At 42.8% G+C, this 26,866-nt stretch overlaps 1 long non-coding RNA gene across 1 annotated transcript in view; it reads left to right on the top strand.

Moving 5' to 3' along the window:
• Positions 1 to 797: 797 nt before the first annotated feature.
• Positions 798 to 26,866, top strand: part of LOC113902301 — a 53,968-nt gene continuing 27,899 nt past the window's right edge. Inside the window, exons 1-2 of the long non-coding RNA XR_003513752.1 lie at positions 798 to 1,186; positions 6,191 to 6,321. This is a non-coding gene — a long non-coding RNA (uncharacterized LOC113902301). The remainder of the gene's footprint in view (positions 1,187 to 6,190; positions 6,322 to 26,866) is intronic.

A 26,866-nucleotide genomic window follows, 5' to 3' on the forward strand; every position in this document is an offset into this window, starting at 1 on the left:
TGTGCTCTTGGAAACCTGATGTCCAGAACTTTAAAAAGCTACTTGACTATGCAAAATATGTCCTGAAACCTATCAATTGAAGAAGCTCCAAGAAGGTTTCTTTCTGAGAGACGAGGCCTGCAGATGGAAGAACTATGATGAGGTAGAAGGGGGAACGGCGGGCGTGGCAGACTTTGATGGGTTAAGCAGATAAAACAGAGGAACAATCTCTGGAAATAATATGGTGCCACCTGGAATTCATCTTAACCCAGAGACTGCACAAGCAATAGCCTGGGACACTTCCATAGCACGAGAGCGTTTGCTCACTCACTCGTTCAGTGTCAGGCTGAACTGTCTAGAGAGTGAAGGTGTCCCCTTCCTCCCTTGGTGCCATGTGTGTGTCCCTCCCACGCATGCTCAGTCTACGAGGATGATTTCTGATAGAGGAGGACCGTTCCTCAATCAAGGGAGCTCCTGCTAGCTTGCTTTTTTTTTTTTTTAAATTAATTTTTATTGGAATATAGGTGCTTTACAATGTTAGTACGGCAAAATGAATCAGCCATCTGTGTCCATATATCCCCTCTCTTTTGAACTTGCTTCGCATTCAGATCATCCCAGTGCATTAAGGTAGAGTTCCCTGTGCTATAGAGTATGTTCCCATTAGTTACCTATTTTACACTTAGTATGAATAGTGTAATCGCAATCCCCCAATTCAAACAAACTTTCATTTATTTATTCATCCATCCTCACATCCTTCCGTCCAGTTAAATATTTATTAGGCCTGGTTCCTAAGCTGGCAACGTATCAGCAAAGACAGTTCTTGCCCTTTGAAAGTTGATATTCAGTTGAGAGAGGAAATGGGTAAGTGAATGGATACTTCAGATAGTGACAAGTCCTGTAAATGAGATACAGTAGAAGAGGGGAGAGACTAAAGAGGACCCGAGATGCTATTTTAGCTAGGAAGGCAGGGGAGGCCTCTGCGGGGGGTGACTTCGAGAGGGACTGAAGGGTGAGTGTCACCCACTCACCGCACATTTGGGAGACAGGCCTTCTAGGCTGAGGCAGCAGCAGGCAGGCAGGTGCGACAGAAGCAGAGGAAAAGCCTGAGACAGCCCTGAGAATGCGCTGACATCCGTAGTATGGATACGAGATTCTGCACCGCGGCTGGCAGCGAGGTGGGGACAGCACCAGAGCAGCTGCGTACCAGGTGAGGGGCGTGTGTGCTCCCCGCCTTCCAGGCGCCGAGTCATTTAGAAATAGTATCTCGCCTTGTTATGTCTTTAAGTTGACTTGTACTTTCATTAAGGTAATGCATGCATATAGTTAATCAAGGAGAAAGGCTTGTAACAAACAGTGGGAAGCCTCTGCTTGGTCCTCCCGCCTCTAATCTTTTTCTTCAGAGGCAACCACTTTCAACTTTTTAAACTGTTTCTTCTGCAAAGAGTGGACACGACTGAGCGACTTTCCCTTCGCTTCCAGTGTTTACGCCTTTATTTCCAGATCCTGTGCTCACGCTGTTACCTCAGCCTTAGTCCTTTCCTGACTTTCTCCAGAGTGTGATAGATGAATGCTTCAGCTCTCTGATTCACCTCCCTCCCTTCCTAGCTCCAACCCTTGGATACACTTACTACAATTTTTGTTCAGTTAATATTCAGTGTTTACATGGTGTTGACTGGGTGAATATTGTTTATTGTCAAGTCAACAAACATAATCATTTTTCCTCAAACTATCTTAACCTTTTATTTCGCCTGTAGTAAAGAATTGCCCCCCTCCACGTTTTTTTTTTTTTTAACTTGCTCAGTTCTAAGTACAGATCACTACTATTTTTTCCAGATTTGCTAATAGATATGTCACCTGATGTCTGTCAATAATTTGTCCATTTCCAAACACTCATTTATGTTCTTCCTCCTGCCCCACAGCCCTCCCCATTTGGAGGAGTGCTCTTTGGGTGTGGAAAGTACCTCTTATCCACTTTCCTGTGCTAGATTTCCTCTTTCCTGCATCCCATTCTTCTTTTCTTTTTGGTTAATTTTCTGAATTTGCTGAAGGATATCCTCCAGGAACTTCCTAAGAAAGGGTGCATGGGAAGAATTTTTTTTTATTCCTTGCATGTCTAAAAATAAATTTATTCAAACCTCAAATTTGACTGAAAATTGGGCTGGGTATATCATTCTAGATGGAAAATAATTTCCTTGGAATTTTGAAGGTATTTGTCTATGTCTAGAAAAAGTCTTATAACATTCTGATATCTCTCTTTTCATATAAATCTGTTTCTTTCTTCTTTAAAAACTCTTATATTCATTCTATTCCTGGTCTCCTGAGATTTGAGATTGTTGTACACCTTAATCGTCCTTCAAAAACACGCTGGAAATGTGTCCTGAAAAGAGATGCAAAGTTTCCAGAGATTCTGAGGCCATTAAACAAACAACAATAATAACCAAAACCCCTTTTGGGAGAAGGGTATGATGCTAATGGAGATGGTGATCAGAAGGGAATTAGGCACTTTTGAAAGCAATGTAAATATTCGATACTTTTTTGGCCTCCTTTAAAACAGCGATTCTCAACCACGTGTGATTTTGCTGCGCAGAGGATCTTTGGCAATGTCTGGAGATACTTTTGGTGGTCATGGCTTTGGATGGGGGAGGCTTGCTGCGGGCATGCAGTGGCTAGAGGCTAGGGATGATGCTAACCCCCCTACAATGCGCAGGACAACCCGCCCCCTCCCCGCAACAGTGAAGAATTATCAGGTCCAAAAAGTCAGTAGGAAGGGCTTTGGCCAGGCTGATGCTCTCTCCCCTCTCCCACCTGTGGCCAAAGGCATGCGGGTATCTCCCAGTTGGCCTGGGGGTGACAGTTCACTCTGCTCCACCACTGAAGCTGAAACTCAGACCCCACGCATACCGATGGCTAACTAATTCATGTTAATGTATGGCAAAAACCAACACAATATTGTAAAGTAATTATCCTTCGATTAAAAATAAATACATAAAAAGCTCAGTGCTGTGGTTGAGGAACTCTGCTGTAAAGATTTCAAGTTTCTTTCTTAGAGATGTTAGCAACCATAAGCAGATTGGTTTCATTCTCCTTCATGCATCAATTCCACACATGTAACGGCATGTCTGGTAAGTGACAGGCACTGTGCTGGCCCTCACAGAACTTAGAGTCTCCTGAAGTAAACGGGCTTGCTTTTAATTTGGGGCATGTTTAGAGAATCCATGAAATAGCTTAATCTTCTCTCAATCTGGGGGTTGCAAAAACAAGTTTCTTAAAGGAATAAGCCCTCTCTCCAAGTTTTGCTGTATTTGGGTCTATACGTTCCCATCCCAGTGGCACCCCATTCCAGTACTCTTGCCTGGAAAATCCCATGGATGGAGGAGCCTGGTGGGCTGCAATCCATGAGGTCACTAAGAGTTGGACTCGACTTCACTTTCACTTTTCACTTTCATGCATTGGAGAAGGAAATGGCAACCCCCTCCAGTGTTCTTGCCTGGAGAATCCCAGGGACGGGGGAGCCTGGTGGGCTGCCGTCTATGGGGTCGCACGGAGTTGGACACGACTGAAGCGACTTAGCAGCAGCAGCAGCAGTTCCCATCCCGGACCCTAGAGAGAGGCTGCTAGGAGTGATGATGAGGTAGGTCGAAGTGCATTGACTAACGATGGAGACATCCACGTACCCTAACATCAACCCGAGCCCTGGATGAGACCCGTGTCTTTACACTCTGCGCGAAAATCAGTTGAAATGGCTGGTTGGAAATGCAGATTCCTAGGACCTGACTCAGACGAAGTGGAATCAGAATCAGTAGGGTGTGGCCAAGAAAAAGTATGTTAACAAGCTGCCTAAGGGGCTTTTTGTGCAGTGATTATTTGAAAGCATCTGGCCCTGATTGTGCTGTGGTGAAAATAGCCTTTGCATTCAGGGCTGGAAGTGGTGGTGATTAGCTCACAACAATGTCTTTAATTTTTGGAAGAAGGTGAACCAGTAGCAACAAGTTTGGAGCACCAACACTGTCTTCTTCACATGGTCCTAACTGACTCTGAGTTCACCGCTTATTAGCTGTGTGACACTGAGGAAATAATCCAGCCTCTCTGAACCCCAGTTTCCCTTCTCTGTAAAATGGAAATAGCAGTGTATATTTCATAAGGTGAATGTTGGGATTCATGTGAAATGGTTAGCACAGAGTTTGGTCATAATCAGTGCCCAATATCACAGTTACGAAGAACCCCAGCTGTTGTGATCCTGAAAAGAAAATTCTTTATGTAAACTTCAGTGATTTCTCCAGGAAAAGATGATGTCTTCTGTTTCAGTGTTGTTCCCCCTCTTTCTTCCTTAGGATCATGAGACCTGATTATTGGTAACGTTCTCAGGAGCCCCCTCTCTCCAGTCTTCATGCCTGTGCATGCTCATATACCTTACACACGAGTGGGCACATGTCCTCTCTCCCACTCGCAAACACCATGCATACCACATGGCTTTCTCCTTTGGACCTAAGCGTCTGTTTGACATTCTTTGTTCTGGAAACGCGTCTTGTCAGCACGCTGCTCTCTAAGATCCACACTGAACAGCGGCTCGTTGGCAGTAATAATCAGTGCCTTTTAGACGATACAGGCTTAATGGTAACAAGTGGGTAGGGCGGGGAGGCTGGAGGCAGGAGCAGTGGGGAGAGCGGTAGAGCAAGTAGCACGGCACAGTCAGCAGCTTTATTGCGGGGCAGCCGGAAAGTGGAAGGTGCCCTCTCCCCTTTCTGGGGCCTGCGGTACCAGGTTTAGGGATGAAGTGGAGACAGAACACCCTCCTGGGGGCAGGGCTGGCTGGCGCTGAACGAGTGTGGTGTCATCACAGCCAGGCCGGGAGCCCTCTACAGGCTCTTCCCATCATAGTTTTGCGATTAGTCACACTTCCTGCTGAAAACAGGCAGATACAGAGAGGGGAATCCTACTGTGAGGTTTGGAGAGGATTTCAAATGGGTCTTTTCTGAAAATAAGGTTGAAGGTAGGAAGAAGAGGAGGAACTTTCTCTGGGGCCGGTGCTTGTTGAGCCTTAGCAATAGAGATGCCCACAGATCTGGGGACCTCCAGTTCCGTGTCTTTGTCACGTGTCAGACTTGGCTGTTCAAGTGACTCTGACCAGCACTCAGATTTAATGGACCATTGGGATGTGGGTGAAGAAGGGTTTCTTAAGTGGGTTTGAGTCTGTTGGTCAGCATCTGTTGAGCACTGCCAGGGGACATCTAGGAAAACTGGCTAAATCATTGGGCAAAGTACTTAATCTCTCTAGCCTCAGTTTCCTCATCTGTGAATTGGGCTACACAAAGGCTTTATCGCATAGGATTGTTGTGAGTATTACAGGAGAGAAGGCTCAAGAGCACTTCAAGGGGGATCTGGTACACAGTGGGCCTTCTGGAGAAATCTGGACTATTATTCTCATGAGAAATTCATCAATACTCGATGTTGTAGGCAGGCTTGCTGAGATATGGTGAAAGTCTTTGGCTTTTTATTACATTTTGAAGTCTAAAAGAGTGATTTCTTTATGTACTCAACATTTTCTGGAAATGCAATACAGTTAGTATTTCTGGAAATACAATACAGTACGGTTGAAATTTAGTCCTAAGAGGTAAGCTCAGGGCTCTTGCTGTTGCAGCAGTGATGACTGGCATGTTGAAAGAAAGCAGGTTGCGTTCAACTTGAAGCCTACAAAGAACCTTCTCAGCTTTGAACCTTAAACTTTACAAAGGAACAAATGAAGTGCATTGGAGCAAAAGTTCTTCAGCTCTTCTGCCACCAACAGATAGGGTTAAGGGTCCCTCAGTCCCTCTTTGGACTTAAGGAAAATGTGGACTTTGGGACCACCTTTGTAAGAAGGCTAACTTTTTGTACATCTTTTTTTTTTTTTTTTTTAACCACAGGACTTTGGGAGAATAGATTCCAACCATATGGAGATGGTAAACCAGGAATATTTTTAAAAAGAATCTAGCATTTTGTTCTTTCAGAAGTAAAGTGACAACTGCTGGTCGAAAAGCATATTTTTGTTATTAAGGAAGCAAATTAAAATTGCAGGAAAACAATGGAATGATCAGCTTGCAAAAGTTATTTGCTTTGATTAAAAGCACCAATAAATGTGTCTTGGTGCTATAAACTGCTTCATTTAGCACTTGACATATAATAGATTTTTTTTGCAGCGTAATATCTCCATTGAAATATAATTATTTTGCAGATTGCTCAGCTGAATACCCTTATAAACATGCTGTTGGGTGATTCACCCCGGGCGATCATCAGGAGATCATGACAATGTGCACAGTTGATGGACACATGAAGGATGTGGCAGTCGAGCTTGGAGCAGAGAAGGTGATTTGTTGCAGAGCAATTACCCTAATGCATTTTTAAAAGCATAAAATAAAGTATCGTTTCATTTGCTGAAAAGGTATTTTAGGTGCTTCGGTAAAGCACTGACAGAATATTTTGATTGTCAGCTTTTTCTTTTTTTTTTTTAAGTTAGATAATTACATTTACCAGTTAAAGAATTGCCATTTAAAAATAATATTTTGTCTAAATGTTTAAAGATGTCTATTAAAAATGTATACTGAACATGACAGAGGCCTTTTCATGCTGTAATTCTAGTCGGTGGTCTGAAAACAATTAGCATGGAAAAAGAATGTACATTTATTCAGTGTTAGCTGGAGAGTCAAGATCTGTAGAGTGTGGTGAGGGTGTCCTGATGATTTTTAAAATAGCACTATTTTGCTCAGATGACACTTCTAAGAAAGGTTCTATAGTTATGTGTGTATTTAGTTTCTTCAGTAATCTTTCTAGAGAGCAAAGCACACAGTGGGCTATGGTCTGGGGCACTCTCTGCCCCATGCATAAGAAGGAGAGAAGATGGAGAGAAACTTTAATAAAATAGCCAAATGTTACTCATCTATTTAGGCTGGTCTTTCAATTGGTATACACTAGAATGGCTGCACTGGTTGTTACCCATTGCAGCATTAGCTCACCTGCAGGTTAAAAGTCCTTCCTGGAGCCCCGCCCTGTGCAGCCCCCTCAGATCCCTCCCTGAGACCTTCCAGCTTGCTCTGCCATCCAGCACCCAAAGGACTAATGCCTGCCCCAACAGGGGGCTGCCAGGCCCTGCCCCAGCCAAGCTGGCATCCATTCCAGTTGGCAGGAGTCTGGGCCATACTGGTTATCACCCCTGTTTAGATGAATCTTTGGCTTTAGCCTAGGAATGTTTAGAATATTTCAAAGCAATGTGTGGAGGCTGGCATGTGGTATGGGGCAAGAAACTGGTAAGAAACGCCATTCCCTGGTCCCCGTAATCTAGGTAGAGTGGTTTAGCTGCAAAGTCAAGTCTGCCTCTTTTTGATCCCATGGATTGTAGCAATCTAGGTAGAGTACATTCAAGCTTAACATGTCTGAGCTTCTACCAAGAGAGGGAGGAGCTAGGGCAGAGCTTGGTGCTCCAGGACAGCAGCTTGGGGTCTTTCTCACTGCTTCAAGCAAGGAATGTTAGAATTGAATTGAATGCCTCAATGGCAGGAATATTAGACAGCTCTCTCAGGTCAGGAATAACCTCCAGGTGAACGAAGAAGGGAGCTGGTGAGATTATGCAAAAACACACAGCAATGATGGGGTGAAGCAATTAGGTCAGTGCTCTGTCCTTGACTCTTAAACAGGCAAATTGAAATTTTGAGGCAGATTTCTGAGGGAGACCCGATAACTTGCTATGATCTAACTCACATCAAAGAAGTCCCACGGGGCCTGTTGGAGGCTGGCTGTCCATTAGAGAACACTGAGGTGTTCTTGACATATAATAGAACCTCTTGACACTGAGGTGCTCCTGTCTTTCTCCAAATGGACATTGAGAGTCCAAAGCCTCCTTTCCCTTCATGGGACATGTTTTCAATACTAGTCATTGTATGTAAAAACCCAACAGGTCTCAGTAAAATAGGAGCAGAGCAGAAATTTCTCAACTTAATAAAGACTAAAAAAACCTACAGCTGATATCATACTTAATGGTTAGAAACCTGAAGTTTCCCCATTAAGATCAGGTACAACTTTCAGTATTATTCTGAAAGTCCTTGCTAATGCAATAGGTGAGAAAAGGAAATTTTAAAATGTACTTATTGGGAAGGAAGAAATAAAATAGTCTTTGTTTTCAGGTGATATGATTACCTACTGGATCATTATGCTTAAAGTATTGACCAAAATATCTCCTGTAACTAATAAGTGTTTATAAAAAGGTTACAGAACACAAAGTTACTATATAAAAGCCAATCACTTTCTTATATACCAGCAATGAACAATGGAATTTGAAATTTAAAATGAAACACCATTTACATTAGTACCCCCCAAAATAAAATACTCAGACATAAATTTAACAAAATACATATAAGATCTGTATGTGGAACACTACAAAACTCTGATGAAATAAATCAAAGAAGAAATAAATAAATAAGTGGAGAGATATTTCCTGTTCACAAATAGAAAAATCTCAATATTATCAAGGTACAGTTCTTCCCAACTTTATTGGTTAAGTACCTGGTGGCTCAGATGGTAAAGAATCTGCCTGCAGTACTGGAGACCTGGGTCGATCCCTGGGTTGGGACGATCCCCTGGAAAAGGCAATGACAACCCACTCCAGTATTCTTGCCTCAAAGGATTTGGAAACATATCCATACAGAAACCTGAATGTAGATGTTTATAGCAGATTTTCCCATGACTTCCAAGAGGTAGAAGCAACCAAGATGTCCTTCAGTGGGTGAAAGGATCAATCAACTGTGATACATCCAGACAATGAAATATTATTTAGTGCTAAGAGACTGATCCAGACTTGCCGGTGAGTGTCCAGCAGTCTCCAGCAGAGGTGTGGATTGGTGGTCACCTGCTGCAGGGTTGGGGGCACTGCGTGCACGGGACCTTTTGAAGGAGGTCACCATTATCTTCATTACCCCCACCATAGTTTGGCCTTAGGTCAAACAACAGGGAGGGAACACAGCCCTGCCCATCAACAGAAAATTGGATTAAAGATTTACTGAGCATTGCCCTGCCCATCATACAAGACCCAGTTTCCTCCTCAGTCAGTCTCTCCCATCAGGAAGCTTCCATAAGCCTCTTATCCTTCTCCAGCAGAAGGCAGAAAGAATGAAAACCACAATCACAGAAAACTGACCAGTCTGATCACATGGACCACAGCCTTGTCTAACTCAATGAAACTATGAGCCATGCCCTGTAGGGCCACCCAAGGCAGATGGGTCATGGTGGAGAGTTCCAACAAAAAGTGGTCCACTGGTGAGGGAATGGCAAACCACTTCATTATTCTTGCCTTGAGAACCCCATGAACAGTATGAAAAGACAAAAAGATAGGACACTGAAAGATGAACTTTCCAGGTCGGTAGGTGCCCAGTATGCTATGGGAGATCAGTGGAGAAATAACTCCAGAAAGAATGAAGAGACAGAGTGAAAACAACACCCAGTTGTGGATGTACTGGTGATGGAAGTCAAGTCCAATGCTGTAAAGAGAAATATTGCATAGAAAGCTGGAATGTTAGATCTATGAATCAAGGCAAATTGGAAGTGGTCAAACAGGAGATGGCAAGAGTGAACATCAACATTTTAGGAATCAGCAAACTAAAATGGGCTGGAATGGGTGAATTTATATCTACTACTGTGGGCAAGAATCCCTTAGAAGAAATGGAGTAGCCATCATAGTCAACAAGAGTCCAAAATGCAGTACTTGGATACAATCTCAAAAACAAATGATCTCTGTTCATTTCCAAGGCAAATCATTCAATATCAAAGTAATCCACGTCTATGCCCCCACCAGTAATGTTGAAGAAGCTGAAGTCTAACAGTTCTATGAAGGCCTACAAGACCTTCTAGAACTAACACCCAAAAAAGATGTCCTCTTCATGACAAGGGACTGGAATGCAAAAGTAGGAAGTCAAGAGATACCTGAAGTAACAGGCAAATTTGGCCTTGGAGTACAGAATGAAGCAGGGTAAAGGCTTTGCCAAGAGAATGCACTGGTCATAGCAAACACCCGCTTCCAATAACACAAGAGAAGACTACACATGGACATCGCCAGACGATCAATACTGAAATCAGATTGATTACACTCTTTACAGCCAAAGATGGACAAGCTCTATACAGGGAGCAAAAACAAGACTGGGAGCTGACTGTGGCTCAGATCATGAACTCCTTATTGCCAAATTCAGACTTACATTGAGAAAGTAGAGAAAACCACTAAACCATTCAGTTCAATTCAGTTCAGTTGAGTCACTCAGTCGTGTCCAACTCTTTGCGACCCCATGAAATGCAACACACCAGGCTTCCCTGTCCATCACCAACTCCTGGAGTTCACTCAAACTCATGTCCATCAAGTCGGTGATGCCATCCAGCCATCTCATCCTGTGTCGTCTCCTTCTCCTCCTGCCCCCAATCCCTCCCAGCATCAGAGTCTTTTCCAATGAGTCAACTCTTCGCATGAAGTGGCCAAAGAATTGGAGTTTCAGATTCAACATCAGTCCTTCCAATGAACACCCAGGACTGATCTCCTTTAGAATGGACTAGTTGGATCTCCTTGCAGTCCAAGGGACTCTCAAGAGTCTTCTCCAACACCACAGTTCAAAAGCATCAATTCTTTCGGCGCTCAGCTTTCTTCACAGTCCAACTCTGACACCCATACAGGACCACTGGAAAAACTATAGCCTTGACTAGACAGAAGCACGCCAGCTGCAACAGACCACACAGACCATTCAGGCATGACCTAAATCAAATCCCTTACAATTATACAATGAAAGTGAGAAATAGATTCAAGGATTAGATCTGATAGAGTGCCTGAAAAACTATGGATGGAGGTTTGTGACATTGTACAGGAGGCAGAGATCAAGACCATCTCCAAGAAAAAGAAATTCATAAAAGCAAAATGGTTGTCAGAGGAGGCCTTACAAATAGTTTAGAAAAGAAGAGAAGCTAAAGACAAAGGAGAAAAGGAAAGATATACCCATTTGAATGCAGAGTTCCAAAGAATAGCAAGGAGAGATAAGAAAGCCTTCCTCAGTGATCAATGCAAAGAAATAGAGGAAAACAACAGAATGGGAAAGACTAGAGATCTCTTCAAGAAAATTAGAGATACCAAGGGAACATTTCATGCAAAGATGGGCTCGATAAAGGACAGAAATGGTATGGACCTTACAGAAGCAGGAGATATTAGGAAGAGGTGGCAAGAATACACAGAAGAACTATACAAAAAAGATCTTCATGACACAGATAATCACGATGGTGTGATCACTGACCTAGAGCCAGACATCCTGGAATTGCAAAGTCAAGCGGGCCTTAGGAAGCATCACTACGAACAAAGCTAGTGGAGGTGATGGAATTCCAGTTGAGCTATTTCAAATCCTAAAAGATGATGCTGTGAAAGTGCTACACTCAATATGCCAGCAAATTTGGAAGACTCAGCAGTGGCCACAGGACTGGAAAAGGTCAGTTTTCATTCCAATCCCAAAGAAAGGCAATGCCAAAGAATGCTCAAACTACCACACAATTGCAGTCAACTCACACGCTAGCAAAGTAACGCTCAAAATTCTGCAAGCCAGGCTTCAACAGTACGTGAACCATGAACTTCCAGAAGTTCAAGCTGGATTTAGAAAAGGCAGAGGAACCAGAGATCAAATTGCCAACATCTGTTGGATCATTGAAAATGCAAGAAAGTTCCAGAAAAACATCTACTCCTGCTTTATTGACTACACCAAAGCCTTTGAGTATGTACGTCACAACAAACTGTGGAAAATTCTGAAAGGGAGGGGAATACCAGACCACCTGAACTGCCTTCTGAGAAATCTGTATGCAGGTCAAGAAGCAACAGTTATAACTGGACATGGAACAACAGACTGGTTCCAAATTGGGAAAGGAGTACATCAAGGCTGTATGTTGTCACCCTGCTTATTCAACATAGATGCAAAGTACATTATGAGAACTACTGGGCTGGATAAGCACAAGCTGGAATCAAGATTGCTGGGAGAAATATCAATAACCTCAGATATGCAGATGACAGCACCCTTATGGCAGAAAGCAAAGAAGAACTAAAGAGCCTCTTGATGAAAGTGAAAGAGGGGAGTGAAAAAGTTGGCTTAAAACTCAACATTCAGAAAACTAGGATCCTGGCATCCGGTCCCATCACTTCATGGCAAATAGATGGGGAAACAGTGGAAACAGTGTCAGACTTTATTTTTTTGGGCTCCAAAATCAGTGCAGATGGTGACTGCAGCCATGAAATTAAAAGACACTTGCTCCTTGGAAAAAAGGTTATGACCAACCTAGACAGCATATTAAAAAGCAGAGACATTACTTTGCCAACAAAGGTCCATCTAGTCAAGGCTATGGTTTTTCCAGTGGTCATGTATGAATGTGAGAGTTGGACTGTAAAGAAAGCTGTGCACTGAAGAACTGATGCTTTTGAACTGTTGTGTTGGAGAGGACTCTTGAGAGTTTCTTGGATTGCAAGGAGATCCAACCAGTCCATCCTAAAGGAAATCAGTCCTGAATATTCATTGGAAGGACTGATGCTGAAGCTGAAACTCCAATACTTTGGCCATCTGATGCAAAAAACTGACTCAATGGAAAAAACCCTGATCCTGGGAGAGATTGAAGGCAGGAGGAGAAGGGGATGACAGAGGATGAGATGGTTGGATGGCATCACCGAATGTATGGACAGGAGTTGGAGTGAGCTCTGGGAGTTGGTGGTGGACAGGGAGACCTGGCGTGCAGGCAGTCCTGGCGTGCCGCGAAGTGTCGGACACAACTGAGTGACTGAACTGAACTGAACTGAAAAAGAAATGAGTTATCCAGCCACGAAAGAAACTTACATGCATATTACCTATCTGTAAAGGCTTCATATTGTTTGATTCCAACTATACGACATTCTGTAAAAGGTGAAATTATGGAGACAGAAAAAGGGACAGAGGTTGTCAGGGTGTTGGCAGGTGGGGTGAGAGGACTTTTAGGACAGTGGAAGTACTCTGTGTGTTACGTCCTGTCACCACCTTGTGTCCAAACCTAAGAAACTAGTACAACACTTGTAGTGAATCCTAACAAACTATGAATAAGTGTTAAGTAGTGTTAGTCGCTCAGTCGTGCCTGACTCTTTGCAACCCCATGGACTGCAGCCCACCAGGCTCCTCTGTCCATGAGATTTTCAGGCAAGGATACTGGAGGGGGTTGCCATTTCCTTCTCCAGGGGATCCTCCCAACCCAGGGATCGAAACTGAGTTTCCTGCACTGCAGGCAGATTCTTTACCAACTGAGCTACAAGGGAAGCCTTGTGATAAGTGATAATGATATATTCATCCATTGTAACAGGTGTACTACTCTGGTGAGTAATGTTGATAAAGGGGAAGGTTATGCATGTGGGGCAAGGACCATATGGAAAGACATCTGTACCTTTCTCTCAATTTTGCTGTGAACCTAAAACCTGTTTTTAATAATAGTCTAAAAAAATCTTCCCTGACCAAAAAACCTAACAGATGTCCCCACCCTCTGTCTTGCCCTCCTCCAATCAGCTTACCATGCTACTGGCTTCCAGATCAACTGTTGAGCAATAAATCTGATCGTGACCCTTTCAGCATAAAAGCCTTTAGTGCCTTCCTGTTGCCCAGAGTGAGGGGAGGTCTCCAGATGTTTCTGAGCATGCACCCAATTTATGTATGCATTTATTTGTAAATTATATGCAGGTAGCATTGTACTGATATGCTATAATGGATATAAATATGCTGAAGTAGACTTTAAAAGTATAAGATGAGCGCCCCACCACTCCCCACTCCCGCCACGTGCCCGGTCACGTGACCTGCCAGGCGTCCGCACACTTGGCCTGGTGCACTCCCCTAGCGCCCACTGGCGGTTGGCTGAAAAAAAAAAAAAAAAGTATAAGATGAATAGTAATAATAGATATTTCACTATTTTCTTCCCACACTCCTAGTAGACTATTTTGTGCACAACAATTTGGGTGTCAGTGGTCTAGAATCATGCTACTCAAATTATATTGCTCATGCTTAGACACTCAGTCGTGTCAGACTCTCTGCAACTACTGGAGTGGGTTTCCATTTCCTCCTGCAGAGGATCTTCCCAATCCAGGGATAGAACCCTTGTCTCCTACATTTCCTGGGTTAGCAGGAGGATTCTTTACCCCTAGCACCACCTGAGAAGCCCCAAATCATACTATATTCTGCTTGTGCTTAGTTGCTCAGTGTGTCTGACTCTTTGAGACGCCATGGGCTGTAGCCAGCCAGGCTCCTCCCCAGGAGCTTGTTAAAATGCAGTTTGAGTCAGTAAGTCTGGGGGTGGGGCTTGAGCTTCTGCAGTTGTACTGTTAGCTCTCAGGTGATGGGGTTGTTTCTGGTCCAGGGAACACACTCACAGTAGCAGGAACCTGGAACATACAGTCCAAACTCATTAGAATGTCATTAGAAATACCATCAACTGGTCTCTCTTACTTCTTTAGTTATTTGTGATCTAGACATAACATAAATTTGCGGGTTCTCCAAACATGCCATGTGGTTTTGCTGGTTGGTGTTCATGCTTCTTCTTTCGCCAAGAATGTTCTGCTCTTTCTCTTCTGATCCTGGCACTGCCAGAAATTGTTAAGACTTTGTCTGAGGCTAAACCTCCCCTAAGAAGTTTTAAAACATGACCTTCCTTCTGCCACATCCATTCTCCTTGCCCGCCTTGACCCACCCATGCAAGCAGACTGAGGTGCCCCAAGCCAATGGGAGCACCCCGTTATCTGTGCCCTCCCTGAATTCTAACAGAATGCCCTTGAAAGATTGCACTACGCTGTTGGTAATATGTTGTCATGGACGTGTTAACATGTCTGCATCCCGTTGAAATCAATGTCTGTGGTAAGAAGGGAGGAGGAAGCTTGAGGGGCAGAGGGAGAGTGCAGGCCTAGCCAGGCCAGGGACAGCCTGGCTGAGCCCTGGGGAGCTCTGGAGGTGGCCTTTATGCCCACGAAGCAGTCAGTCACTGGACATGGGCACACCCTTGGGTGGGGCTCTCTACTGCTGAGCAGGCCCTAGATAGCTGATGGCTACCTCCCCACAGCATTCCTAAACCTTGCTGCAACAGCCCTTCCTATCAGGGGAATCTGGACAGAGCATCCCAGAATTCACCTAAATATTTCTCCCCTTTTCCTAGGACTCCAGCTCCCTGAGGGCAGAAGTGTGGTTAATTAGTCATTGTACTCTAAGGTCCAGGAAGAAAGGTGGAGCTCTTAAACTATGGGCTCAGTGAACAGGGTCTGCAAACGGCAGACAGACCCGTGCGGTCACCCTGAGTGGGGTGCACAAGATGGTCGATCCTTTGGGCCATGGGAATAAAATTATAAGGAGATTCTACTTATATATTTTAAACCTCTTCTTTTGGTTATATTTTTGTGTTTTAGAACATACATATGCTAGTACAGTATTACATAAGTGTTTCGTAAATAAACATAAATGAACGGGGAGATGTTCAAGCATCTTTTGGTAGAGGTACATGATCAATAGCTGTAAGGAGACCAGTTGGCATTTTTAGTAAAGTTTTACTGGAAAGAATATTGAAAGAAAGCTGAAACTCTAAATTATTGCAGGATGGGGCCTCACAGTTAGCAGCAGTTGTTTCTCAGATGCTGTGAGAGGGACAGCTGTTTGCTTTTCCAATATCCATTCTTCCCTTCTTCCTTAATAATAGCTAAATGCATGGATGCCTAGAATAAAGACTCCATTTTCCAGCCCTCCTTGCAGTTATTAGGACCATTTCAGTCTGGCCAGTGGGATATTATGTGCAGCTTCCAGGGAGCAGCCTTAAAGGGAATGGTCATGTTCTTCTTCCTTTCCTTCTTCGGCTGGCTGGAATGTGGGTAAGATGGCTGGAGTCTGAGCAGCTATCATGCACTATACAGTGAGATATATTGAAGACATTATAGCAGGAGCTTAATAGGAGGAGACCAGCTCCCTGGCAGTGACATGAAGCCAGCAAACCAGTTTTGGATGCCTGCTTCTATATCCTTTTACAAGGAAGAGAAATAAGCTTCTATCTTATTTAAGCCATTGTTAGCTGTGAATCTGAGAGAGTTTCTTTTTACTCATGGATGAACATAATTCTAACTGATTTGGATAGATCTGTAATCTAGCAATTCCCCCAGATGGTTTCCATTTTGCATTATGTGCCACTTCTTCCAGGAGGTGCTTTGCACCCCGCCTCCCCAACTCCCATCTGAGTTATTTCAGCTGAAGAGCTAAAGTTCACAACTGTGAGAACATCACTGAAGCATCTATGCATTGATGAAACTGGGGGTGACCAAGAAGGGGACACCTGAGCTTGGGCTGGGATGGGTCACTGTGTAGGGATTCAAATGATACTCTTGAAAATTTGGGTGTTTTATTCCTTAAAACAGAAATGTTCTTTACAGCTATGTTTGTGTGTATTTTCCCATTTCTTCAGAGACTTGACTTGTATAAATAATCCTTGAGTCTTTTTGTTTTTAAACTTTTAGAACTTTTTCTAAGTAAATACTCTAATTACTTAGCTAAGTGATAAATGTTTTCCTGGCTCTGTCTAACTTTATTACATAGCACTGAGAACAATCACTTAGATTCTACAACACCCTTAATAAAGAATTAATTGAGTACATCTTTTTGACTAGAGTAATTTATTTAGAGTCAGAATTTTTGAAGAAAGTAATTTTTATTTGTGCTCACCACAAAGTAATTAGTGACAGTCTTTTTACTTAAAAGAAGGGTTTTGAAAGAGTCTTTTTTTTTTTTTAAGGTATCATTTATTATGGAAGAGCCTATGAGAGGAACCCTTTGTCCAGGACAATAGTCTTTTAGCCTTGTTAGTGTCTTATTCTGTATAAATGCGCCTAATTGTTACAGTTGCTAAACAGAACCCATCCTTCTGAGTGGGATCATTTAGCTGTGAGGAGGCATAATAGCACTTGCATCCAAAATTTGCAGCAATTTTACATATTCTTTCTGCAGAATTTTTTTTTCTTGTTGCCAAAGGCACAGAGGAAGTGCCGCTGTTTTCCCCATTGTCAGGGGCAGCTGCCTGTCTGGGCCGAGGCTGCGCACCCACCAACCAGGCAGATGGTGGATGGGAGCTGAGGCATGTCTTCTGTGCGCAGAACCCACTTCGCTGGCTTCGGGGAGCGCAGCTGCCATGCTCTCGGGATGGTGACAGCGAGGGAGACAGCGTCTGCATTTCAGGAGCCCTTGTATAGAGACATGTGCACTGAAAGGGTGCTTGGGATCTTTGGAGCATTGAATAGGCACTTGCATATTCAAACTGCCAGAGCTGTGTGAAAATATGAATTCTGTTAATTAGAATTTTGGATAGGAATCAGGCAGGAGGTGTGTTGCAAGGCCGAGGGGAAACCGTTCTGTCAGATCTGCATGTTAATGTGTTCCTGCTGGAGAGGCCAGCCCAGGGCCCTGCAGCCGGCTTAATGTCCCCAGGTTTCTAAGACATGATTCACTCCTCTTCCTCCACTTGTATGATCCTTCATGCTAGTCAAACCCTTCTGAAGTCAGGCTATGACAAAGATGCAGTTGTCTGGGGGAGGGATGGAGGAAGGGGAAGGAATTTTCGTTCTGCATGAGATGGAAGAAACTTGCATGACCCTGCTGGTGTGACCTGGCCCTCCAAAGGGAGTGGTTCAGTGAGGAAATCAGCCTGCGGACCATGACCCCGTGTTTCCTTACTGTCAAGTCCAGGCCACAAGGCATAACTTCAGTTCTGTTCTTCCTTCTGTATCCTCCTTTCTGTCCCATCCACCGTCCCCAAAAGTAGACCTTCAACTTGAACCCAGATATATTCCAACAACAGCTTTATTGAGTTTAATTCGGTTATAAGTGAATTGTATTTTTATACCATACAATTTGCTCATTCAAAGAATACAATTCAGTTGTTTGGGTATATTCACAGACATGTGCAACTGTTACCAGACTCCACTGTAGAAGAATTCATCACCTCTACCCTTTAGCTATTATTTCCTGAGTTTCTCACCCCTCCCTTGGCTTGAAGCAATCACTAATCTACTTTCTGTCTCTGAAGACCCAGATATTCTTATGTGTGAGTAGTTTGGGGGTATGATGGAGAGTGTATGTGTGTGGGTCTGTGCGTAGTGTGAGGTCAAGAGGATAGGACAGGGAAAACTTCTAGAACAGATGAGAAGCTAGCCCTGGCATGTAAAGGCATTCAGCTTAATTTTCTTCTCTTGAAATCAAAGCAATCCATTTCTACTCTTATCCTAAGCTGATATGGTACCCATCACTAAGTCTTTGTCAATCTTAATAGTTTACATAATCAGAATATGTTGAGAAAAGTGAATTATATATTCTACACCATGCCTGAAGTGCTGCTGCTGCTGCTGCTAAGTCACTTCAGTCGTGTCTGACTCTGTGCGACCCCATAGACGGCAGCCCACCAGGCCCTGCCATCCCTGGCTCCATAATTTTGTTTGGTTTATTAATATTGCATATGTTTTACTCACATTTTAGAAGTAAAGAATCAAAGGCTGGCCAGTCAATCCTAAAGTGGTAACAGTGTTAACTCATATTTGAGGAGATCATGATAGAATTTGCATCTGATAAGTCTCAGGACAGGGCTTTAGTACCTTTTGAAGTTTTGATATTTTGTCATTTACTTCAGTTCAGTTCAGTCGCTCAGTCATGTCCAACTCTTTGCTATCCCATGAACTGCAGCACACCAGGCCTTCCTGTCCATCACCAACTGCTGGAGTCTACCCAAACCCATGTCCATTGAGTCAGTGATGCCATCCAACCATCTCATCCTCTGTCGTCACCTTTTCCTCCTACCCTCAATCTTTCCGAGCATCAGGGTCTTTTCGAATGAGTCAGCTCTTCACATCAGGTGGCCAAAGTATTGGAGTTTCAACCTCAACATCAGTCCTTCCAGTGAACACCCAGGACTGATCTCCGTTAGGATGGACTGGTTGGATCTCCTTGCAGTCCAAGGGACTCTCAAGAGTCTTCTCCAACACCACAGTTCAAAAGCATCAATTCTTTGGTGCTCAGCTTTCTTTATAGTCCAACTCTCACATCCATACATGACCACTGGAAAAACCATAGCCTTGACTAGATGGACCTTTGTTGACAAAGTAATGTCTCTGCTTTTTAATATGCTGTCTAGGTTGGTCATAGGAGAAGGCAATGACACCCCACTCTAGTACTCTTGCCTGGAAAATCCCATGGACGGAGGAGCCTGGTGGGCTGCAGTCCATGGGGTCGCTAAGGGTCAGACATGACTGAAGCGACTTAGCAGCAGTAGAGAAGGAGATGGCAACCCACTCCAGTGTTCTTGCCTGGAGAATCCCAGGGACAGGGGAGCCTGGTGGGCTGCCATCTATGGGGTCGCACAGAGTCGGACACGACTGAAGTGACTTAGCAGCTTCAGCAGCAGCAGCAGGTTGGTCATAACTTCCCTTCCAAGGAGTAAGCGTCTTTTAATTTCATGGCTGCAATCACCATCTGCAGTGATTTTGGAACCCGCAAAAATAAAGTCAGCCACTGTTTCTACTGTTTCCACATCTATTTGCCATGAAGTGATGGGACCAGATGCCAGGATCTTAGTTTTCTGAATGTTGAGTTTTAAGCCAACTTTTTCACTCTCCTCTTTCACTTTCATCAAGAGGCTCTTTAGTTCTTCTTCACTTTCTGCCATAAGGGTGGTGTCATCTGCATATCTGAGGTTATTGATATTTCTCCTGGCAATCTTGATCCAGCTTGTGCTTCCTCCAATCCAGTGTTTCTCATGATATACTCTGCATAGAAGTTAAATAAGCAAGGTGACAATATACAGCCTTGATGTACTCCTTTTCCTATTTGGAACCAATCTGTCATTCCATGTCCAGTTCTAATTGTTGCTTCCTGACCTGCATACAGGTTTCTCAAGAAGCAGGTCAGGTGGTCTGATATTCCCTTCTCCTTCAGAATTTTCCACAGTTTCTTGTGATCCACACAGTCAAAGGCTTTGGCATAGTCAATAAAGCAGAAATAGATGTTTTTCTGAAACTCTCTTGCTTTTTCAATGATCCAGCGGATGTTGGCAATTTGATCTCTGGTCCTCTGCCCTTTCTAAAACCAGCTTGAACATCTGGAAGTTCACGGTTCACGTATTGCTGAAGTCTGGCTTGGAGAGTTCTGAGCATTACTTTACTAGCGTGTGAGATGAGTGCAATTGTGTGGTAGTTTGAGTCATCTTAGGCTGCTAACAAAATCCCATCAACTAGGTGGCTTAAATAACACATATTTATTTTCTCACAGCTCTGGAGGCTGGAAGTCTCATATCAGGGTGCCAGCATGGTTGAATTCTGGCAAGTTCTTTTCCTGGATTGGACACAGCACTTTCTTGTTGGGTCCTCATATGGTGGGAGTGGAGGGGGCAGTTAGTGATCAAACATGTAAATTTGAGGGGGGACACAATTCAGTCCATAACATCATTCATTCTGTTTTGTTTTTGTTTTTTTTTTCATGTTACCATAAAATTAAAGCATTTGTTTTAGAGAATTCACTACCTTTCTGGAGTTGGTTGTATATTAGTGAAGATGAAATGCATTTGTAGCTCCCTGCTTTGGAGCATTTTTGTCAGTTCTTGAAAGTTCCTGTTTGCTTAGAACTGATGGATCTGGAAGCAGAGTCTTGGAAATTATGCCAGAGCAGAAGTGAAAAATGAAGATGCAATGCAAATCTTGGAGGTGGGGCCAAGGGAATCTTTGAAGCTACAGCACAGACAGAATAGAGAAGAGAGGACCCTGAAGGGAGGATTGTCCTCCTGAGGGACTGGGTAGAATGCTGGAGTAAGATTTCAGGTAGGGATAACCTGAGAGGCACTGAAGAGGAGGAACTGTCCAGGAATGTGGCTGTCTTCACAAGGCCTGCCACCTTACTCTGAGAGCGTGAACACCTGGGCAAGTGTCCCCTCATTCTCTCAAGGGCTGTTTCCTTTTGTACCACAGGTGAAAGGTGGTGATGCTCAGAGTAGGTGTTCTCTGCCAGCTGGGGCAGCAAGTTAGTCCTGGCTGTTATTTGGGAGTCGTTTCTGGAGGGACAACTCAGTGGCTTTTGTCTCAGCGCCTTTCATCTGTGAGAAGGACTCTCTATTATTGAAGACTGGGAATGACACCAGTGGAGGTAAGACACAAGCCTGATCTTGATAATCATTAAAGCCAGAAAACTGCGACACTAACATACAGTTTACCCTTTCGTATGAAAATTAGAGATAGCCAAGATTTACAGTGAAAGGACTCTCAGAATATATGCTTTAGGATAACCTGATAATTAAATTCTATATATAGAAGGTATATGAAGCAAACAAAGGTTATTCAGCAGAGAGTATGTTTAAATACAGTATCAAGTTCTCTTGATACTATTTAGGCAGATTGAGACTGACATATATGCAGTACTAGATATAAAATAGATAACTACTTACCACCCTTATGGCAGAAAGTGAAGAGGAACTAAAAATCCTCTTGATGAAAGTGAAAGAGGAGAGTGAAAAAGTTGGTTTAAAGCTCAGCATTCAGAAAACTAAGATCATGGCATCCGGTCCCATCACTTCATGGGAAATAGATGGGGAAACAGTGGAAACAGTGTCAGACTTTATTTTGGGGGGATCCAAAATCACTGCAGATGGTGACTGCAGCCATGAAATTAAAAGACGCTTACTCCTTAGAAGGAAAGTTATGACCGACCTAGACAGCATATTAAAAAGCAGAGACATTACTTTGCCAACAAAAGTCCACCTAGTCAAGGCTATGGTTTCTCCAGTGGTCATGTATGGATGTGAGAGTCGGACTGTGAAGAAAGCTGAGTGCTGAAGAATTGATGCTTTTGAACTGTGGTGTTGGAAAAGACTCTTGAGTCCCTTGGACTCCAAGGAGATCCAACCAGTCCATCCTAAAGGAGATCAGTCCTGGGTGTTCATTGGAAGGACTGATGTTGAAGCTGAAACTCCAGTACTTTGGCCACCTCATGCGAAGAGTTGACTCATTGGAAAAGACCCTGATGCTGGGAGGGATTGGGGGCAGGAGGAGAAGGGGACGACAGAGGATGAGATGGCTTGATGGCATCACCGACTCGATGGACATGAGTTTGGATGGACTACGGGAGTTGGTGATGGACAGGGAGGCCTGGCGATTCATGGGGTTGCAAAAAGTTGGACATGACTGAGCGACTGAACTGAACTGAACTGAAGGACCTAATGTATAGCTCAGGGAACTCTACTGAATGCTCTGTAATGACTTGTATGGGAAAAAAAATCTAAAAAGGGTGAATATATGTATATGTATACTGATTCACTTTACTGTACACCTGAAACTAACAGCATTGTAAATCAACTATACATCAATAAAAATTAGAAAAAAAGTTCTCCTGGTGCATTTAAATGTGATATACTCCACAAAGATGAAGGTAACACACAGACATTTAGGTCTCATCTCTGTGGACAGCAAGGTGTACCTTTTGTGTGAAGACACCAGACAGTGGCAGCCTCTGCATCTGGTGGCCTGGAGAGGAAGAGCCAGTAGGTGCTTTTTCAGCTGAACCATGAGAACACTGACCTGTAGAAACCCCCAAGGAGAGGCGTTGATTTCAGAAGATGCACTTTAGTTATTTGGGGTGACTTTTTTTTTGTTATCAGCATGTGTAATATATTTTAAAAACGGATCACAAATGTTGATTTGGAAAGAGTCTACTTAAATGATGGAATCAAGGATTCATCAAGAAAAGTAGAGCTCATTTTCTTTATGGAGACCACATAATATTGCTAACTCTAATGATCTTTTATGGGCTTCCCAGGTGGCTCAATGGTAAGAAATCTGCCAGCCAGTGCAGCAGACATGAGTTCAATCCCTGGGTTGGGAAGACACCCTGGAGAAGGAAATAGCAACTTCAGTATTCTTGCCTAGGAATTCCCATGGACTGAGGAGCCTGGTGGGCCACAGCCCATGAGGTCGGAAAAGAGTCAGACATGACTTATTGACCAAACAACAACAAGAATGGTGTTTTATAATTATTGACACTTAACACATAGGAGATACAACATATCTGCTAGACAGTCTTAATAGATTCTTGCATAAATGGTAAATATGCCTTTAAATGCTGGTTTTCACACTGAGTATGAAAATTACTCACTGGTTAAGTTTATGACTGAAATACACAGTTAAGTGAACCAGCAATTCAATTTCTGTTTGGCTGAGGAAATGGCTCCCCCCTTTCTCATTAGCACATGCCTGGTTTGGAAGTGGCTGACCGTTTTCACTGTGCTCACACTGACCTAAATCATACAGCCCACACTGTCTTGATTCCTGACAGATGGAACTGCGGTATGTGTGTGTTCATGTTGTGAGTGTATGTGAGAGACAGACAGACAACAGCAAAGATGAAGAAGCGAGCGAGTCTTTAAATCATTTTCAGATTTGTTGTCATTTTCCCATTGTATGTTTTTATTTTTTAAAACCGTATTTTAGTGCTATGAATGGCTGTGTCATTTTTGTTATTCTTGTTGAGCTACAAGGAAAACATTGGCAGTTCTGACAAGATCATGAAGCCAGAAGAATTTCTTGAGGAAAATATTCTCATGTGTTTTGTAAGAACTTTCTCATTTTGTTTTCTTAGTAAAAGGACTCAACTCAATTCGCTATGAAGCTCCAATAAACATCTGTTATTTGAAGAAAAATACAGAATGAAGATTGTCTACGTAAAAATGCTCACCAGCAAATATTTGTTGAGTGTTTACTGTGGGTGACGTATTGCATCAGGTGTTCCGAGGCATCATGATGAATCGATGGATAAGACCCAGAAATGTACACATGGTGTTTCCTTTGCATTGTTTCCAAAAGGATTTACAGTGAGAAATTGATGGAGTAACTGACTGCGTTTATGAGTTCTACAGTATATACATAGAGTGATACAGATAGTCTCCAATTCAGAATGGATTCAGTTGCAAAACTCTATTTGAAAATTGTCTGAGGACCAGAAAGCATTTCCCTATACCAAAAATTTTGTATACGGTAGGTTCCTAAGCTTGTCTGTAAGAACTTCTTTAGCTTGTAGATTTAAGCCCAAATTAAGATATAAACTGAAATTATAACTCCTTTTCAGGAGTACTTCATCTGCTTTTATAACATTTAAGGGACTCAATGACCAGACCTGCGCTAGAGTGTAAAGGAATCCCACTCAGATTTTGCAGGGCACCTGCCTATATAAGCAGTTTGTATTACACAAAACTGGAGGGTCAGTGCTATTCTGATGGTCAGGCTTACCTGATTATGTGGGAAAAAACGCCATTCTGGCAACAGAGCATATACATTTGCCACTTCAGCTCCATAACCCAGTCAGTTCAGCAGATCTTTGAGATGCTTTAGTCTGACTGTTAATGATTCATCATTATTCCTTGAAAAAAGCGCTATGATGACTGATTTCATTTCCTCAAGGCCTCAAAGTTAGCTCATTTCCATTGTATTATATTTTAAAGCACAATGCCTCATGCCACATGTGGGCAGATTTGTCCTCCAGACCTCACACCCATCTGCTAGGTCTTGCTCCAGTGATATTTTGGCCATAGAGGAGTTAGAGCAAGGCTTCCCAAAGGGCTCTCATTAATATCTGCAGCTTCTTTTCCTGGAAACTTTGCAGACATTCTTGTATGAGCCTAAAAGTATTAGGGAAGCAGACAGGATGATTAACTGACTGTGTTGTATGTTTCTGTCATCCTTCAGAGTCAGGGAATGTTCATGACTGGGTGAGTCTCCCTTCCTTTGGCCATGTGTTAGGATGAGTTTTGTTCTTAAGATGTTTCAGAATTCCTCCCTCTCCCTGGTGGCTCAGATGGTGAACGACTGAGCGATTTCATTTTCTTTCTTTCCACCACCCCCGCAGGCACATACTGAAGTAAAAATTACAAGACAGCAGAATTCCCTCACGCCTGTTGATTTATGTGTCTGTCATGCTCTGCCTCCACCTAACCACAAGTAGGGGGTCTACTCACTTTCACTTCTGGGACGGGAGAGGCTGGATACCAAGGACCTTGGGCGTGTGATGGGTTATGTGTGCACCAAAAGATGTCAAGACCAAGTATATATAAGAAATGGTTAGGTATTAGCTCTCTAAACTGAGTGGAAAATATGAATGGTCCCCATAAAACTTAAAACATAACCATAAAACATAAAAAGTAGAGAAAAATTCCTTCCTCATACCCTGATAAAACTTCATGCTAAAATAATGCAATATTAAAAATTTATACATCATCCTTAGAAAATAATCTGGAGGACTCTGCGTTAAAAACAAACCAAAAAAGTCAACCAGTCTTGATCCAGTGCCTGGCTGCTGTTGCTGCTGCTAAGTCGCTTCAGTAGTGTCTGACTCTGTGCGACACCATAGACGGCAGCCCACCAGGCTCCCCTGTCCCTGGGATTCTCCAGGCAAGAAAAGTGGAGTGGGTTGCCATTTCCTTCTCCAGTGCGTGAAAGTGAAAAGTGAAAGTAGAGTTGCTCAGTCACATCCAACTCTTCGCGACCCCATGGACTGTAGCCTACCAGGCACCTCCGTCCATGGGATATTCCAGGCAAGAGTACTAGAGTGGAGAGCCGCACAAATACAGTCATTCTGGCCTCTCCCCCAAACTCCCCCTAAGAGGGCGGGAACAGAGCTGTTGTAAGAAAGGGTAGAATGACGCATGGTGCAGGTTACAGGGAATGACTCAGAGAGCAGAGTCTCCCTGCACCACAGAAAGTTCTGGGAAATAGACCTGCTATACAACATTATTAGAATGTTATAATAATGACAGAATATATATGTTAATGACATAGGAATCCATTTTAATCCATTGTATCACAGGATGATACAATCTGTATCTTGTTGAAAGGACTTGCTTCCTTTCTCTCACCACCCCTCCCTGCTTTCTTTCCCTTCTGTGTCTGTAGGGAAGTAATTGTTTCAATCAGAGTTGAGTAAGCAGTGTCATGAAATACTTAAAAAATATATATTAAATGAATAGTAAAATCTATTCTGGCTCATTTCTACGGTGAAAGAATGAACACTTCTTGTAGCCATCAGACCACACACCATTATTTTATGACTTAGTTTAAAAATGCAGTTCAATGTAAAGATCTAAGTGGTAAAGTAAATCTATCCTAAAATTTTCATCACATCTACATTACAAAATTCAGAATTTTTAATAAATCATAAAATTGGTGAAATAGCTCACAAAGCAAGTTCTTGATCATGAATACTTCATTTTGAAGTTTTAGCATCTTGGATTGTTAAAGATAGAAATAATGCTTAATTTGAGAACAACCTCTATGTTGAATGCATATTTTGCAGTACTTGACAAAATTTCCAGCCAATACTGAGATATTTTTGATAATTATTCTTTATTTTGACTGCAGAATTTAACTGAATTGAAAAGAGGCTAATTTAATTAGTTCTTTTTCTAATAGACTTTTAAATAGAGCTGCCTACAGTGACAAAACTATGGTTTTCTGCTTTGCAAATTGATTCTCTTTAAATCTGATTGTTCATTCACTTGTTGATTCATTCATTCATAACTCTTGGAATGACCTTAAATCAAAACCAAAGCAAAATATTTAGGTGAGTTAAAGTGATTTCTCTAAGAGCTGAATTCAAAAGCTCCACACATTTATCCTTCCATCTGTCCAATCCACCTAAGGCTAGAACTTCAGAGTCCTTGATGACTGTGTATTAATAGATTATACTGTCCTTAAACAGTCTTTTCTAAATATCACTGGTCTCAGTCAACCTTTGGTAGGTGCTGAAGAAAAGACTGGACTCTATGACGAAGATTCAGAATACATTGCTGAATGAAAGCAGACCTTTTG

The sequence above is a fragment of the Bos indicus x Bos taurus genome, chromosome 2 (genome assembly GCF_003369695.1).
Source record: "Bos indicus x Bos taurus breed Angus x Brahman F1 hybrid chromosome 2, Bos_hybrid_MaternalHap_v2.0, whole genome shotgun sequence".
In the NCBI taxonomy this organism is placed as follows: Eukaryota; Metazoa; Chordata; class Mammalia; order Artiodactyla; family Bovidae; genus Bos; species Bos indicus x Bos taurus.